The 17,769-nt window shown below is 39.2% G+C and overlaps 1 long non-coding RNA gene across 2 annotated transcripts in view; it reads left to right on the top strand.

Annotated features, from left to right (window-relative positions):
• LOC128314445 (uncharacterized) overlaps nucleotides 1-17,769 on the top strand; it is a 94,467-nt gene that overhangs the window by 28,562 nt on the left and 48,136 nt on the right. Inside the window, exon 3 of one of the 2 annotated variants that reach the window (XR_008296082.1) lies at nucleotides 7,336-15,789. The exons of the other annotated variant lie outside the window; for it this stretch is intronic. This is a non-coding gene — a long non-coding RNA (uncharacterized LOC128314445). Of the gene's footprint in view, nucleotides 1-7,335; nucleotides 15,790-17,769 lie in introns of those variants that run through there. 2 annotated transcript variants of the gene reach the window in all.

Raw genomic sequence — 17,769 nt, forward strand, 5'->3', positions numbered from 1 at the left:
GAAAAGTCGAAGTATGTCTAAACTTTACTGGAAAAATTACTGGATGGAGAGTCAAAAGACTGGATTTAGTCCAGGCTAACTTTTCCTATCCTGCAACAGGTACATATATTCACTGAGTCAATCAACATTTATTGAGGGCCTTCTATGTGCCAAAGCCTGAATATGGGCTTTGAAGAGTTCAGTCCCTTCTGTCACTCATTAGCTGAGTGACCTTGAATAAGTTCTTTTATCTCCCTAAGCCTTAGTGTTAATACTCTGTGAGAGAGTGAGACTGATCTTAATTCGATAGAGTTGTTGAAAGGATTAGATAAGAGATTGGATGTAAAGTCCTAAGAACACATAATAAACTATTATAGTTATTGTGAATCACCATTTTGTCTACAAGGTTTTACATCAATGGTGTTGTTAGCTGTTAAAGAAAGGCATATAAAATTGTCTTTGCTTTTAGGGGAAAAATATAAAAAACACATTTCTTTTTTAAGAATGGAAATGAGCCTAATTAACTTGTTGTTAGCTAAAATTTGACAGCTCGGGAAAAATCTTATGACAAGTGCATCTTTCTATTTTGGTCTTTTGATGGTGCTTATTGTACTTGTGGCACAAAGCAGAAAAGAATCCTCCCAGGGATGGTAAAATATTAGTTTACTTTGCCACTTATTAAAGATATTTTCCCCCTTAAATGCATTTGAAACAGTGTTCAGAAAATTGGAAAAGTCATAAAAAGGGAGATTATTGTGAAAAAATATGAATGTTAAAAATTGTGTCGGGGCGCCTGGGTGGCTCAGTTGGTTGAGTGACCGACTTCGGCTCAGGTCATGATCTCACAGTTTGTGAGTTTGAGCCATGCGTCAGGCTCTGTGCTGACAGCTCGGAGCCTGGAGCCTGCTTCCCATTCTGGGTCTCCCTCTCTCTCTGCCCCTCCCCCTCTCATGCTCTGTCTCTCTTTGTCTCAGAAATAAATAAACATAAAAAAAAATTAAAACAAAATTGTGTCAATTTATGTCAATGACTCATCAGTAACCATTATTACGGTATATTATTTTAGAAACTATAAGGACATCTATCCACAATTATGATTTAAGAGAGCCATTCCACATTCTTTTCCCCAATACTTTATTTTCTAAAAGCTAAACACTAGGCATTCTCTATTTTGGTTTGTAATTTTGGCCATTTACAGACATACACCACCAGGTTGCGCTGTAGTTCCACAATGGAAACTAACAGGCCTAGGGTCTGTGAAGAATTCTCAGAGGTCTTAGTTAACTATAGTATTTCCGTTTTTTGAAGCACAGAGAGGTGGAGACAAATATTTAAAAGGAAAAAAAAAGATCTTGCTGAAAATAAAGAATTTTAAATTCACTATGATTTAAAAATTGGTATTCAGCAGAAAAGATGTTGTCTGAGAACATTGTTATAGTTACTTTTAGAAAAATTGCATCGACCCAGTCCTGATAAACTATTTTCCTGATGGAAAAATAAATTTTAAAACGCTGTTAAAAATTTTGTTTCCTATGTTCTTTAGTTGTTGATGGATGAAACTATATTTTAAGATGTTAAGATGAGGTATTTTTAAAAATTATATCAATATCTTTGATATTAATCAAGCTTTAGAAAATATATGAACATTTCAACTTGAAAACAACTTTTTTTGGGGGGGGAGGTAGAGCTCTTTTTTCTTTTCTGCGCTTGTTTTTCCCAAACGTCAATATTTATGAGTCAGGGTTGTGGGAAATGTTACCTAGGGCTACTGGGGCCAGAGTTTGCCCTCTTCCATCCCGGGGGAGTTGAGTGTGAGTGCCAGAGGGCAATGTTTGGCTGGAAGGACCCAACCCTTCTTTCTCTGTACCCTGTGGTATGTCCTTTGAAGTGAAAGAAAATTCTGTACTCAGCTCAGCTTCATAAGATGTCAATTTAAGATGAGCAATGCACACAAGTTTCTGAATATCCTTTTAAGCATGAAGCCAGACAGAGGCTTATAGAAAACAAACCAAAAACACCAGCATTGGGCAAGTAATTTTGAGATTTTGAGAACTCAGATAAAATATTCACCAGTCTAAATTTCTGAATAAGACATTTTTCTTTCTTTCTTTCTTTCTTTCTTTCTTTCTTTCTTTCTTTCTTTCTTTCTCTCTCTCTCTCTCTTCCTTCCTTCCTTCCTTCCCTCCTTCCTTCCTTCCTTCCTTTAACATATCACTGTCAAAACATCAGCCACTTCAGGTTTAACCCCTTCTAGGAGCTTGGTAGTTAGTGTTAGTTTGGGTGATGAATGGTAAAGACAGATGACAATGAGCATGAAACCCTGCAGAAATAAGGTAAGACCTCACAAAATATTAGTAAATTATGGAGCTTACATTTATTTTGGAAATGGATTGTTATCCATCAGGGTAATTACAAAAATTTATTACTCAAACCAGGTGCTTTATTTTAGTTTCTTTCCTTTCAAATTGTCAGTCAATAGGGGTTGAACAAGAAAATAAAAGGCAAAAATGAACAAACTATATGAGGCAAAATAAACTGGGAGATAAGCTAGAAAATTGAGGCCATTGACAATAACAACAACAAATCAGAAACACTCTTAAAAGAGTCACCAGTAAAATATGTCTCTAAGGTCAAATGAAACGTCCTGATGTTGATTCTCAATTTCCTTTTACATTTTATTTGAAGGATCTGCTCTTTATCCTTTTCATAAGTTAAATGCTTAACCTATTACCCCTATAGATGATGAAGGCTGCTAGTGTTTTTGAACTAAGGATCGTGATTTTTTTTCCTTTGCTTTATTTGCTTCATTTGCTTCAACAATTCTTTATTTAGCTTGCTTTGTTTTTATATGTCCCACCCAAACACTTAACTGGTTCAAGCACTTAACTGGTTTCCAAAGGCTCCTTGTATAAATAACATGATAAAAATTCATAGAACATTTTATTTTCCCAGATTAGGAGGTAATTGCGCTATTTCAGTTTGCAGAAAAGTATGACAAAAGAATTATTGAGATTAGTGAAAAAAAGATGATGAGGAATGATAACATCAGTTTTTTGGGGGTGGGGGGAAATGGCTGTGACCTTTGACTTCTTTCTTTGACCATGGTCAGCTAATTCTGAGTGTGTTTTTCCCACTTGCCAGTGATGTGCCAGTGTTCTGCTGTTTAAATTCCCTAAGACTTGGTTTCTTTATCTATAAATCTGGATAAAAGTATTTAGCTCAGAGATGTGGAGAGGATTAAATTCGTAACATGTTCAATCCTTGTGTATAATAGGTGCCTGGTGTGCAATAATTTCCCTCTTCCTTTCATCATCAATAAGAATACAAAAATAAAACACAGGTTTATTTGTATTAAATATCTCTATGTGGGTGAAATACAAAACTTGTTTAAATCGATTTGTACAGTGCCTGACATTCTGGTATATGCTGTTCTTGCAACCCAGTCACAAACAAACATGCTTAATGAAATTAGCTTTGGAAACAAGGCTTTGAAACCAAAAGTATAAATTCTAGAGGGTAGAACTAACTTTTAATATTTTGTTAATATTCATATGTACATTCAGTATATGTTTATTGGTTGCACAGAGTGTATCTATTGACTTCCAGATTGTATATCCATATGAACATTTTGGTTTGGAAGATATCACTAAAGCATGGTTCAATGAAGGTATTTCAGGTTTTGTACCTTGTTCACTCCAAAGATTGAATTGTTAAATTATATCCTGTAGTAAGCTGAAAAACAGCCAACTCTCTTATCTAGTCACCAATAATATGGGGTTTCTGTGAAAATGAAACAAGGCTAGCCTATTTTTCTTAAAAATAAAACCCTCCAGGGTGCCTGGGTGGCTCAGTCAGCTAAGCATCCGGCTTTGGCTTATGATCGTGATCTTGCTGTTTGTGAGTTCAAACCCCTCATTGGGCTGTCTGCTGTCAGTGCAGAGCCTGGTTCAGATCTTCTGTCTCTCTCTGTCTGCCCCTCCCGGTTTGCAATCTCTCTCTCTTAAAATAAATAAATATTAAAAGAATAATAATAAAACCCTCCATATATTCAATTGAAAGTCTTCCTTTTCAGTGGAGTTGCTTTGGAGGTCTAGACACTTCTTTCACCATACTGCTATCATTCTATTGTTTGATGAACCCTTTTTCAAATTACTGTTGAAAATAATGTAAGGAATCATATTAAAGAAAAAGCTAGTCTTCTATTTTAGTCCCTTTTTTTTAGGCTAAAGCAGTTTATTCAGTCAATTGCCATCTGCCTTATTGAGTGACTTGTTTTTTTCTGGAAATGAAACTTATACTGATGAGAAAAAGATTTTTTTTTTTAACCATTGGGGACATTCAAAGTAATCCCCTCAGTGAGTGAAGGAAAGCAGTTCCTAACTGGAGTTCTAAAATCATTTTAAACAATAACAATATCCTTGGAATGTTGCTACCTATTTGAAGGGCACATATTTATTTTTGTGGATAAATTCAGGTATATTTGTGAAAATCCAGTGACCTGGCCTTGTCATCATGTCTTTTGAATTAAAAAAAATTTTTAAGTATATTTATTTATTTTAAGAGTGGGGGAGGGGAGTGAAGGGCAGAGAGAGAGAGAGAGGAGAGAGAGAGAGAGACAGACAGAAAGAGAGAATCCCAAGTAGGCTCCACACTATCAGCTCAGAGCCTGATACAGGATTCGAACTCACAACATCATGACCTGAACTGAAATCAAGAGTCAGACACTTAAGCAATTGAGCCACCCAGGTGCCCAGGTAGTCATATCTTTTTATTTATTTATTTTTTTAACTTTTTAAAAAATGTTTATTCATTTTTGAGAGAAAGAGAGAAAGACAGAGAGACAGATCATTATTGGAGGAGGGACAGAGAGAGAGGGAGACACTGAACTCTAACCAGGCTCTAGCTCCATGCTATCAGCACAAAGCCTGACACAAGGGCTTGAACCCATGAACCGTGAGATCACTTTAGCCTAAGTCAGATGCTTAACCGACTAAATATCTATGTTGTAACACAGGGATCATTTTGGGCGGAGGGACCCCATAAAAAAAGAAATGATGTTATTTAAAAAGGAATTGTGAACTTTTAACCAGGGTTCAATCTGTTCAGTTACAAACCTCAGAAACTACTGAAAAGAAGGAGAAAAGTATAAAAGCTTTCATGCTCAGACTAGGCCTACATCTTCCTTTATCCTCACATTGTTTAGTGAGCTACTGAAGCTTGTGTATATGATTGAATCTAAGCTAGACATCATGAAATAAGATTATAAAGACTATGTGGTCCATATTTTGAAATAGAAGCAGGAAAACAACATGAACTGATTTGAAGATGAATCTAGACTTTGATCTTGGCAAAAATATAAGTAGTAACAGGGTAGAAATCAGCACTAAAAATACTGGTAGCCTCTTTGTGTCTGGTTATTAATAAAAATAGGAGATGAGTAAAAAGGAAGAGCTGAGAAAGTAAAGATGCTTCTTAGGTACGTTGGTTAGGCCAAATAAAGCTGTGAAAGCTCGCAGCACATAAAATCTGTGACACAGGCTGAAACCCGCAAGTGGGGCCTCCAGGGCTTAGGGTTTTAGAACAACTCCTGCGGCCCAGGCCCTTCTGGCATGCCATTCTCAGACCCTTTAGACTGGGGGGTTGCCAAACGGCTCGTTTCCCATCAAACTTAGCAGACTCGTAGTCTGGGCTGGCCATCTGCACAGCACATTCCCAGTAAAGCTGTGTATCCTTTCAAATCACCCACAGTGTAGAAATCAGTATCTCAGCAAACCTGGGATCCTTTGATAGTTCAGTAGCTGTGCTGTGTGAACTATGAATGCAGTCTCTTTCACTCACATTTGATTAAAAATGTTCTTTGTTTGGAAATGATTTTTGGAATTCAAGTGATGTCTATTTTTTTCTATAAATGCTTTCTTTTTAAATAAAGCCCGTGAATAATTTACTTTGCAGCCAGAGATGTGCTTGCTTTTATTTTCATCAAGACCTCAAGTGTCAGTGGGCAAACATCCTTTTATCCCCCAGGGCTGTATGACCTTCTGACTCTCATGGTTTTGCCAGGTCACTTGCAGAGAAGGAAGGCCTCTCTGATGGGGGTGAAATGAGCCCTCTGAGGTGTCCTCACATTCTGCACACTGGCCTGATGCTAGCTTGTGTTTGGCTGCTTCAAACCTCCATGGAAAGAAAGAATAACATAATGTCTGGGGCAATGTCTGGGGGAGATGGGTCACAGATGAGTTCCCTAAACCTTGGCAAAATAATTAAATAGAAAGTTGATGTGTTTTTAAAGATACCTCAAAATGTTTATATCACAAAATATATTCTATTTTCCAATTTCACCTTCTAACATTCTTCCTTAGCTAAGTGAAGGAAAGCCCGCAGAAAGCCACATGGTGTATAATTCCATGTATATGAAATACCCAAGAATAGGCAAGTGCGTAGAGACAGAGAGCAGATTAGTGGTTGCCTGGGGCTGGGGGGCTAGGGAGTAGGGAGTGACTATTTACTTATTGGCTATGGGGTTTACTTTTGGGGTGTTGCAAAGTTCTGGAAATAGTGGTGATGGCTGTGCAACATTGGGAAGGTACTTAATCTCACTAAATTGTACATGTTAAGATGGTTAAAATGGTGGGGCGCCTGGGTGACTCAGTTAAGCATCTGACTTAGACTCAGGTCATGATCTCACGGTTTGTCAATTGGAGCCCATGTCAGGCTCTGTACTGACAGCTTAGAGCCTGGAGCCCGCTTCAGATTCTGTGTCTCCCTCTCTCTCTGCCCCTCCTCGGCCCATGCTGTCTTTCTTCCTCTCAAAAATAAATAAACATGAAAAAAAATATTAAGATGGTTAAAATGGTAAATTTTATGCTATATGTATTTTACTACAATACAATAGGAATTTTTTTCTTCCTTAAGGAGAAGTTGAATGCAATAGACAGTATAATTGTTAAATCATTTGCACTCATCAATAGCTTAGTAATAATTTTTAGGGCAATCAAGCAGTATCTTAGAAAGGCTCTGATTATTGGACAAAACCAGAATATTGTGATAAACAGGTAAAGCTAGAGTTAAACGTGTGAAGAAAAGACGAGAAAGCAGGTCAAGGTGGATTGACTTGGTGTGATGCTTAACTTTATGTGCCCACTTGACTGGGCCCCAAGATGCCCAGATATTTGGTTTAACATTATACCCAGGCATGTCTGTGAGGATGTTTATGAATGAGGTTAACATTTGAATCAGTAGACTGAGTAAACAGATTGTCCTCCATTTTTTGAGTGAGCTTCATCCAATCTGTCAAAGGCCGGAATAGCATAAAAAGGCTGAGTAAGAAAGAATTCTCTTTCTCTGCTTCTCTTTTAGGTGGGACATCAGTCTTCTCTAGCCTTTGGACTTGGACTCAGAATGGAACTTACACGTTTGGTTCTCTTGGGTCTCCAACTTGCCAACAGTAGATCTTGGAACTTCTCAGCCTCCAAATAGCTAAAAACTTGGAAGATACTTTGACACTGGGTAATGGGAAGAGGCTGGAAGAGTTTTGAGGTGCATGCTAGAAATATGGACATTAGGGGTGATTCTGGGAAGTCTCAGACTAAAAGGAGGAACATGTTATTAGAATATGGAGGGAAGGTGATCTTTGTCATCAAGTGGCAAAGGATTTGGCTGAACTGTGTTCTAGTGTTTGTGGAAGGTAGAACTTGTTGAGTGATGAAATTAGATATTTAACTGAGGAGATTTCTAAGTGAAGTGTTGAAGGAGTGGCTTGATTCCCACGACTGAAGAATGAGAGAACAGAGAGAGGAAAGAAGAGTAAAATGAGAGAAGAGATGGATGAATTGCAGAAGGAATTGTTACATAGAAAGGAACCAGACTCGGGAATTTGGATAATTCTCACTTGTCCATATTGCAAAAAATGATAAAGCATGTTCTAAAGAGAACACCAAGCTCATAAATGCACTATCACTCAATAAAGTTATGGGATTGTAGAAGAAACACTGCCAGTTTGAACTGAAGGGTCAGAGTTGGGACAAAATGAAGAAAGTCAGCCAGACTTCTTGGATTCTAGAAGACAAGACCATAGGCCTATTTGTCTGTGAATGTGTGTTTTTGTTCAAAGAAAGAAAGGAATGACCCAGAAGGAGATCCAGAGATTGTGAGGACTGCCATGTTCACCAGTGGTCCTGAGACAGGCTGTCTCTTCCTCAGTTTCAAAGGGTAAGGCTGCCTGTCTTGTGGACCAGGAAGATCCCACCCATGTCTCAGGAGTACAGCTGCCCTGTGGAACCTTAGGAGCCCCACCAAACCCCAAACATTGGGGGTACATTAGGGGTGCAACTCCTATCTAGCAAAGCCTTGGAAGTGTGGCTACTGCCCCAGTTCTGAAGGCAGAGCATCAAAACAAAGAGGATTTCTCAAGTCTTAAGATCTGATGGAATTTGCCTTGCTAGGCTTTGGAGTTGCTTAGGACCCACCACCCTTTCCTTCTTTCTTCTTTCTTCTTGGAATAGGAGTGTCTATTTTATGCCTGTCCCACCATTGTACTTAGGAAGCATATCACTTGTCTGGTTTCACGGGTTCACAGCTAGAAAGGAATTTTGTCTCAAGATGAATCATCTCTCAAGTTTTACCCATATCTGATTGAGATGATTTTTTTTTTGAGAGAGAGAGAGAGAGAGAGTACAAGTGAGGGAAGGGCAGAGGGAGAGGAAGGGACAGAATCGCAAGCAGGCTCCATTCTCAGCACTGAGCCCATTGCAGGGCTTGATCTCACAACCATGAGATCATGACCTGAGCTGAAATCAAGAGTTAGACGCTTAACTGATTGAGCCACCTAGGAGCCCCCAACTGAGATGATATTTATTTATGTATGTATGTGTGTATGTATGTATGTATGTATGTATGTATGTATGTATGTTTATTTATTTTAGAGAGACAGAGTGCAAGCAGGGGAGGGACAGAGAGAGAGGAAGACACAGAATCTGAAGCTGGCTCCAGGCTCTGAGCTGTCAGCATAGAGCCTGATGCCGGGCTCAAACTCACGAACCATATCATGATCTGAGCTGAAGTCAGATGCTCACCTGACTGAGCCAAGTAGGTGCCCTGATATAATATTTAAATGAGACTTTGGACCTTAGACTTTGGAGCTGATGCTAGAATGAGTTAAGACTTATGGGGCCATTGAGATGGAATGAATGTGTTTTGCATGCGAAAAGAACATGACTTTTGAGGGACTAGGGGTGGAATGTAATGCACTACATATTTGTGTGTCCCCTGATTCATATGTTGAAGCCTTAACCTCCAGTGTGATGGTATTTGGAGTTGTGGCCATTGAGAGGCATGTAGGTTAGATGAAGTCGTAAGGGTGGGGAATTTATGATAAGATTAGTGCCTTTATAAAAAGGAGAAGGAGATCTCTTTCTCTTTCTCTCTCTGATGAGCACAGTGGAAAGGCCATGTGAAGATGTAGCTCATGGCAGCTGTCTGCAACTCAAGGAGAGAGGGCTCTCACCATGCATTTACCCCGCTGGCACCTTGATTGTGGTTGCCAGCCTCCAGACTGTGACATTAAGTTCCTGTTAAGCCATCCAGTCTATGTATTTTGTTATGGCAGCTTGAGCTGACTGAGATACCTGGTTGCCTCAGTGGGGAAGGAACAGAATGAGAACGAAGGTAGGTATGAGATGGGAGCATGTTGAAGGCAAAACTACTGTCTTGAGTCTCTTCAGAGCTAGTTGTGCCTTGGAGCACGGAGATTTTAGATTCAGGCAACTGTGTGAGTTTATCAAGATGGCAGTCCCTCTTTCCAGGTCTCCTCATCATAAGTTGACCAGGCATGGGAGGCATGCCCTTGCAGAAAGTCTGGTGCTAGTCATTAAACATGGCAACTGAAGCATTACCTGTTCATATTATCGCCCAGGAGACCAAAAATCAATCAAGTGCATATGTATTTGAAATTCCTTGACAGAAAAAAATCATGTTCTTAGATCCAAATTCTTGGGTTGTTAGTGTACCATAAAGTATTTGGAGTTACTGCAACTATGCATGTTTCCTTCTACTGACGATTGCTCCATTTGTTCTTGATGCTGGAGGGTGAGGTGTGGGGAGAGAAAGATGATCACACGTTTGCATAGAGAAAAACAAAAATTCCAACTACACATCTATTTTCCATAGACATACTTTCCAGCAAATGTTTAGGGTCGAATGTTGTATTTGTCTCTGGGAAATGCTATTGATTTGAATGAGTACCTCAAAGGGGAAGTTTCAGACATCACGTCACCATGTTTTGTTGAATTATAAACTAACAAGGTAGCAGATCTGACAGAGATTTCCTTTTGTGAGCTCCCTGACAGTACAGGTGGCAGTTTGGCCCTTGTATTCTAGCTCTCCCTTATCTTTGCAGGCTTGCCCTCTCCTAATGCTCTCTGCCTCCCCCTCCTGACCCTCCACAGCCCCCTTACTGCAGCCACATCGAACGACTTACTCCCCATGCTCAGAACACTGGGGTCCTTTGAAGGGCCCATGCTTTGCACATGGATTTCCTTGGCCTAGAAGTTCTTCCTGCCTTTTTGTTTGGCACAATTCCTTCAACCTGCAAATACCCCATGACATTTTATGAGCCATAAGAAAGCTTAGAAATAACATCACACTGGCCAGAAGTTGCTGTTAGAAACAAATCTTTGGAGAATCTAATTTGGCTTTCTTCCTGGATCTTTTCTTTAGATAGAAAAGATACCATTTCAGTTTTTAAGTGAACTTGGCAGAAAAACACACATGAAAGCATTTTGTAAGAGCAGATTCCCTGAGGATGACTGACCTCAAGGACTCTTGGTCTGTTGTGTGAAGCACAGGCAAAGAGTCAGGAACTTCTGAGTTCTGCTGCGCAGACCTGAGCAGTTGTCTATGTAAGCTACAGTGTGATCCTCAGGATGTGCATTTCCTGCCCCAGCTGGGGAAGCCTGAGTGTGATGCTGGCAAGGGAAACAAAGAAGAGAAAAGAACGCCCATCACTTGTGCTATTATTATCTACCCCTGGGTGAAACTGAGTAGTGAGATCAAAGTGCTTTGTTTGTTCAACTAGTTTATTTCTTACTGAAGTGCTTGTTTGTTTTGTTTTGAGGTAGTTCTTTTGGAGGGATTAATGGCAAAGCAGAGTGGAAATTCCTTGTTTCTTCCATGTAATCCTATAATAACTACAAGTTTGTTATTGTCTTTTGGTTCCCATAAAGAGGTTTGTATTCGTGTGTGTGTGTGTGTGTGTGTGTGTGTGTGTGTTTATCGGGATGTGGGGAGACAGGAAGCTGAATATCGAGGAATCGAACCTTGGGAAATTAAGAGAAGGAAAATAGGCCGAGCTGTGGCAGAGAGTGAAATAAAGGGAACCAAATACAGCAGGTCCTGGGGAAAAGGACAAAAAACTCACAAAAGATAGTGGGGAGAACACCTAAGGGCATGTAACACAGTCAATCATAAGAAGTCAGAGCTGAGTTGGATCTTGAAGAATATTGAATTCATCCTCTTTATCTCAAAGATGAAGGACCTGAAGTCCAGGGAAGCTGTGTGAATTAACTCACTGGTTAAGGTGAGAGCTAAGACCAGCATCTGGGTCTCCAGTCTCATGAAGTGCATGCCTCTGTTGGTGAAGGTCAGAGAGAGAGTGCTCCAAGCCAAAGACAGGACAGTGATGTGATTTTCCTATTCATTATTGTTAAAGAATATTTCCAAGTGGCAAACTCCTGCCTCTGATACAAATATAAAATGAACATGCATCATGGATTTTATTTAACTTATTGGTTTATTTTTTTAGTTTTAAAGTGTTTATTTATTTTTGAGAGAGAGATAGAGACAGAGTGCCTAGAGGGGGAGGGGCAGAGAGAGAGAAGGAGAAACAGAATCCTAAGCAGGCTCCAGGCTCTGGGCTGTCAGCACAGAGCCCGACATGGGGCTCGAACTCACCAACAGCTAGATCATGACCTGACCTGAAGCTGGATGCTTAAATGACTGAACCACTCAGGCCCCCGTAACTTAATAATTGTTAAGGGCACCAGTAAGATGTTACTGGTTGAAAAACTCTAAGGTACCATACACATATCGGCAGATAAAAAATAATGAAATGAATTGACAAATAAATATGATATGGCATAGATTTTCACTCATTAAGTACTGGGGGAACTTGATGAGAAGTTATAACTGGTTGAAAGGTGAATTCAAAGTACCACACAATTATATAAGAAAGTGGGAATGCATTCTTTCTGACACAACTGATTTGTATTTGTATGGAGAAGAATCTTTGGTATTATTTCCAGCTTTCTACAAATTACTGAGTTGTAAAATAGCTCAAAAATGATAAAAGGCAGAGATAGCTGGGAAGAGTACATTAAAGAGGACACTCAAGGGGCACCTGGATGGTTCAGTCAATTAAATGTCAGACTCTTGATTTTGGCTCAGGTCATGATCTCACAATTCGTGAGCTCTGTGGTGATGGTGCAGAACCTGCTTGGGATTCTCTTCTCCCTCTCTCTTTTTGCCCCTCCCTGCTCATGCTCTCTCTCTCTCTCTCTCTCTCTCAAAATAAACAAACAAAGAAACAAACATTTTAAAGAGGACACTCAATAATCTTTTTTTTTTTTCCATTCCAAAGTCTTGCAACAGTTTTTCCCAACAAGAATACATCATTGGAGCTAAGGGAGATGTTCCCTCACCTCTTTTGTCTTGCAACACCATTAGCAGCGATAAAACCAGGCTGAGAAAAGGGGAGGAATCAAGCAATACAACCAAGGTCCTGCTGTAGGCACCTCTGGTCAGAGTGCTACTCCTGCCACTGCCTCTGCTGGACACTGCCGCTTGTCTAGCATTGCTAGACACCCCATCTGGCTGTGTAACCCTGCCTTTTTGGACTACACCCTCAAGGCTCAAAGTCTAGGTGTAGGCATCAAGTTGACCCAGGCCCCATGCTCTCCCTCCAACTGCTGTGGGCTAGGGAGAAGGAACTGTCTGGACATTTGGTTTCATTATGGCAAGCCAAGATTCACACATTGGGGATTTCCCTCCAAGTAGGAAGGATATGTGATATGTTGGGTAGTAAAAAAAAAAAAAAGGCAAATATTTACTGAAAATACTATGCTAGGGATACACAAAACAATTGGAGAATATTGAAGCTTTTTCTGGAGAAACAATGTAATAAAGTGGAAAGAGTCAAAGCTTTTCACCCAGGTGGATATACCTAGGTCTATGCCAGCCTCCATCATTTATTAGCTAAGTTGTGGGAAAGTTACAAACCACTCTGAACTCCAGTTATCTCACTTAGACACTATTACTATCATGTCACTATTACTATCATTATTTTTACGACCTTCTCTTCTACTGCGTTTGCCTTGCTAAAAACTCAGCCCCAGCCCCACTGATTTTCTTGCTGTTCTTTGAACACACAAACATCCATGTGCTTTAGGCCATTTGCACTTACTGATTCCAATGCCTGAAAAATGTCCCCCATATGACTTGTTCCCTCACTTCCTTCATTCAGCTCTATTATCAAACGTTACCTTGGTTTTGGTAATGTCTTCTCTGACAACCCTACCAAAAATTATGATCCCTTCCAGTTGTACTGCCTCTGTCTCCTCCCTGCTTTATTTTTCTCCATAACATTTGTTACTTGTCTATCTTCCTTCTCTAAACTGTAAGATCCATAAGAGCAGGAAATCAATTCTATTTTTACAAAGCGGTATCCCTAGCACCCTGAATAATATCTGGCACATAAAAAGTTCTCGATAATATCTGTTGGATGAATAATTGATTGCCAAGTGTCTGGAGTACAGTAGGCACCAAATAAATGCTAGTTATTGCTATTTTTTTTTTTATCAGACTCTTCTTTCTCTTCCCATTTTCTGGCCAATCACTTCCAGCCTAACTTATTTTCCCAGAGAACTTCTGATCTAGTAATAAAATTTTACCACTCCAGGAACTTAATCTCCATATTTCTCAGATGATCAACATAAGACAACTGGAATAGTACAATATTTATTTTAGCAATGACTTTTGGGAGTTCATGTTTATTCTACTCCTTTGTTCTTTAATGTATATGAACTATGGTGATGGCACCAAATGATTTATGTTGACATCTGGGCAAAAGCTCATAAAATTTCCTTGAATGGGCATTTTGAGATACCTGAGAAACACAACATCTGAACATTAGGAAAGGTCACTGTATTAGGATTCTTCAGGGGATTAGAACCAATAAGGTATTCATTTATTCATTGATTAATTTATTTATTGGAAATTGACTCACATGATCATAAAGACTGGAAAGTCCTAAGATTTGCAGGATAAACTGACAAGCTAGAGACTCAGGAAAGCCAATAGTTTAGTTCTAGTGTGAGTCTATATGCCAGAGAACCAGCAGATTCATTGGTATGGTTCTAATCTGAAGGCTAGCATATTGGAGACACAGGAAAGCTGATATTTCAGTTTGAGTTCAAAGGCAGGAAAAAAAATTGATATCTCAGTTTCAACTGTCAGGAAGGAATTCTTCTCTTACTTGGGTGAAGGTTAGTATTTAGTTTTATTGAGATCTTCAACTAATTAGATGGGGCCCACCCACACTAGGGAGGATAATCTGCTTCTTTCAAGTATGTCAATTTAAATGTTAATCTCACCTAAAACTCTCTCACTGAAATACCCAGAATAATGTTTAACCAAATAGCTGGGCACCCGGTGGCCCAGTTAAGCTGACATATAAAATTAACCATAGTTACTCTATCTTTTGTATATGTCATTAATTCTTTAATGTCATTGTATAGTGTTATAAAGAAACAGTGGGCAACAAAAATATCTTGAGTAAAAACAGGTGTAGGTCAGCAACCTTGTATAGGTCAATCCCATTTAGTGTTTGTGCGAGCCTCTTAATGTTGAACTTGGCATAGAGAGACCATGAGCAAAATACAAGTAAGATTGCAGTAAGTTCCATGGGGGCCTGCATTCTAATCATTAACTAGGGAACCGATCTTTAGCAATTTATTTAACTTTTTGGAATTTGCTTTCCTCTTCTGAAAATGAGGGGGTTGGACTAGATGATTTTTAAAAAATCACGTTCAGCTCCAGGATCTTGGGTTTTAACAAAAGAATGTAAGGTAGGCCCTGTGTGTTAGCTACCAGCATTGTGCATATGGGCACATCTTTGGAGTTATGTACACAATGTCATCTATGTTTGCAACTGAACGACAAAAATAATTTGGCCTGGCTTTTATTTGTTCTCTGTTGGCTAAAATTAAACAAAGTTTATTCTGGGAAACATCGTATCTTCATGAATTTCCTCATTTCAAGTCTCTTCTTGCCCAGGGTACCCTGCCCTCATACATATTCGAAAATGGCTTCCCATCTTACCTGATTACACTTTTATTAAAACATATTTATGCTGCAATATTACCTCAGCCACACTTTTGGAAATGAACCTCGTTATTTCTATTTCCGAAGTGAAAGGCAGCCCTGGTTAAAAGAATTGGCAAGCTGGTGAGAAAATGAGGCTCTGCAGGCCCCAGAAATTACATTTTATTTAACTCACTGGATCATGAAGACTTGAATACCAATTTTGCTTTGCAGAGTGAGAAGAAGGAAGGTCAGAAGGACTGGGGCATAGCTTTGCCTCTTCTTATCCCTACCCCACAGTGAGGATGGGGGGGAGGAGCTCCCTCACACGATTACAAGTGGGAGAGCCATCTGGAGGTCAGGAAATAGGACATGTGTCTGGGGCATGTGACCCTCTCCCTTCCTCTCTTACCCAACTCTGTCCTCTGCTGCCTCTCCCCAAGGTCCTCACATATGTTTTGACACAATTGTACTCTTTTGAGTTTCAGATGGTAACTTTTCTAAGTGTTTTTTTTTTAAAGAATGTCTTTTTAGAAATCCATGGTTCTATATATACATTTTAAAAGTTTATTTATTTATTCATTCTGAGAGAGAGAGAGAGAGAGAAGGGCAGAGAGAGAGAGAGGAGAGAGAGAATCCCAAGCAGGCTCCGCGCTGTGCTGTTTGTGCAGAGCCCAATGCAGGGCCCTAACCCATGAGTAGTGAGATCATGACCTGAGCCAAAATCAAGAGTTGGACCTTAACTGACTGAACCACCCAGGTGCCCCAGATCTTCTATATTTTTTGAACTGTTGCTGTATGGTTGGATCGTTGGAACATATTCCTTTTATCAGGGAAGTTAGTTTTGCCCCTTATATAGAAAGTCACTATTGCTAAATCCCCTAAAAGGGAGTCTGCTTGCTAAAAGGAGTCAGAGTTCAAAAGAAAAGTATTGAATTTATTGGAATGTTTAAAAATCAGCTGAAAAGTTTACACAGCAAGTTGACATTGCTTATCTCTGGTATTTTAATTTTCATCTGCACTTCTCTTTATCCCCTCTATAATAAGCAGAGGTTATTTTTGTAAACAGGAGAAAATAATATTAAAAACTTATAAAACAAGCCATTTTATTTTAAGGGAATACACATCACAATGAAAACTTTGTGGAAAAAAATCAAGAACGAGTTTGCACTTGAGAAGATATTGCACATCCATTTTCACAGAGCTGCTGCCCCAGAATTGAGAAATTTTGACCCCTTGAATAAAGCTTATCTTACCTCAGCGTTGAATAAGAGATTTTCTTATCATAGATTATGAACTTTATTACTTTTTTCTTGCTTTACATAGGTTCTTAGAAATTGAATATTTTATTAAGTAAGTGGGATGTAGTTTGCAAATTATTTTCCTTACTAGGAAAGACCCAATTTCCTTAAATAATAAAGTAATTACCAGGAAAAATCAGAATAGCTCTGTGACAGAATATACGGTGACATAATTTTCCTTACTTTGGCTCATTTTTAAGGGAATTGTCTAGGTGCCCAGGATTTTCAGTGATTTCAGAAGTTATTGTATACCAAATTTCTGATGATAGTAAGAACAACAGTGACATATGATTACAACAGCAGTAACATGTGCTAAGTGTTTTATAGTTTACAGGACACTTGTATGCATATTCTCAAATGATCCACAATATCATTATATCCAGATAAGGAATCTGATTTTGAATGGTCAAGAGGTCAACCCAGTGTCAGCAATACATGACGTACTAAAAAAAGATTGTGCACTTTAGAATTAGACAGACTTGGATTCAAAACTAAGGACAGTCATTTGCTAACTGGCAACAGCCCATTTATCCACTCCAACCCATTTTCTTTCTGTTTCCTAAGGGCATCTTAAGATAATGAATATAAAGTGCCTACGAGAGTACCAGGCACATAGTAGGTTCTCGGTAAATGTTCATTCTCTTCTCTCCCTCTTTTTACTGCATCCTGGGTTCAGGGCATCGTCTGGGAAATGGTAACTACAACCTTCCTCCCCATACCCCAGGAATGGTAGCCTCTGATGCGCAGCGCCCTAGCCAAAGTGGTGGAGGTGAGATAATGAATAATCCTCATTCAGAGAGCTGCCAGCAGGACTGTAAAAGGAGGGGTTTCTGAAGGTGTGTTTCTTCATCCAGGCCCTGTGAGGGCTGAGGAAAGGAGAACTTTTGAAATCAAAGAGAGGAGTTTTCAATCTGGGGGCTGAGTATGCGGATGGGAAAAAAATTGCATTTTTATTTTGCACTTCCAACTGATAATTAGCATTTCCTTCAATTATGAATAAAGGCAACACCTCATAGTAGTGTTAGCTGTACCTATGGCCTTATCACCAATAGAAAATCCCAGATATTTTCACATCATAGTACAGTTATTGAAAGAGCTCCCAAGATATCATCTATACTTATCACCCCTTTGACATTAT

The sequence above is a fragment of the Acinonyx jubatus genome, chromosome B1, assembly GCF_027475565.1.
Source record: "Acinonyx jubatus isolate Ajub_Pintada_27869175 chromosome B1, VMU_Ajub_asm_v1.0, whole genome shotgun sequence".
In the NCBI taxonomy this organism is placed as follows: Eukaryota; Metazoa; Chordata; class Mammalia; order Carnivora; family Felidae; genus Acinonyx; species Acinonyx jubatus.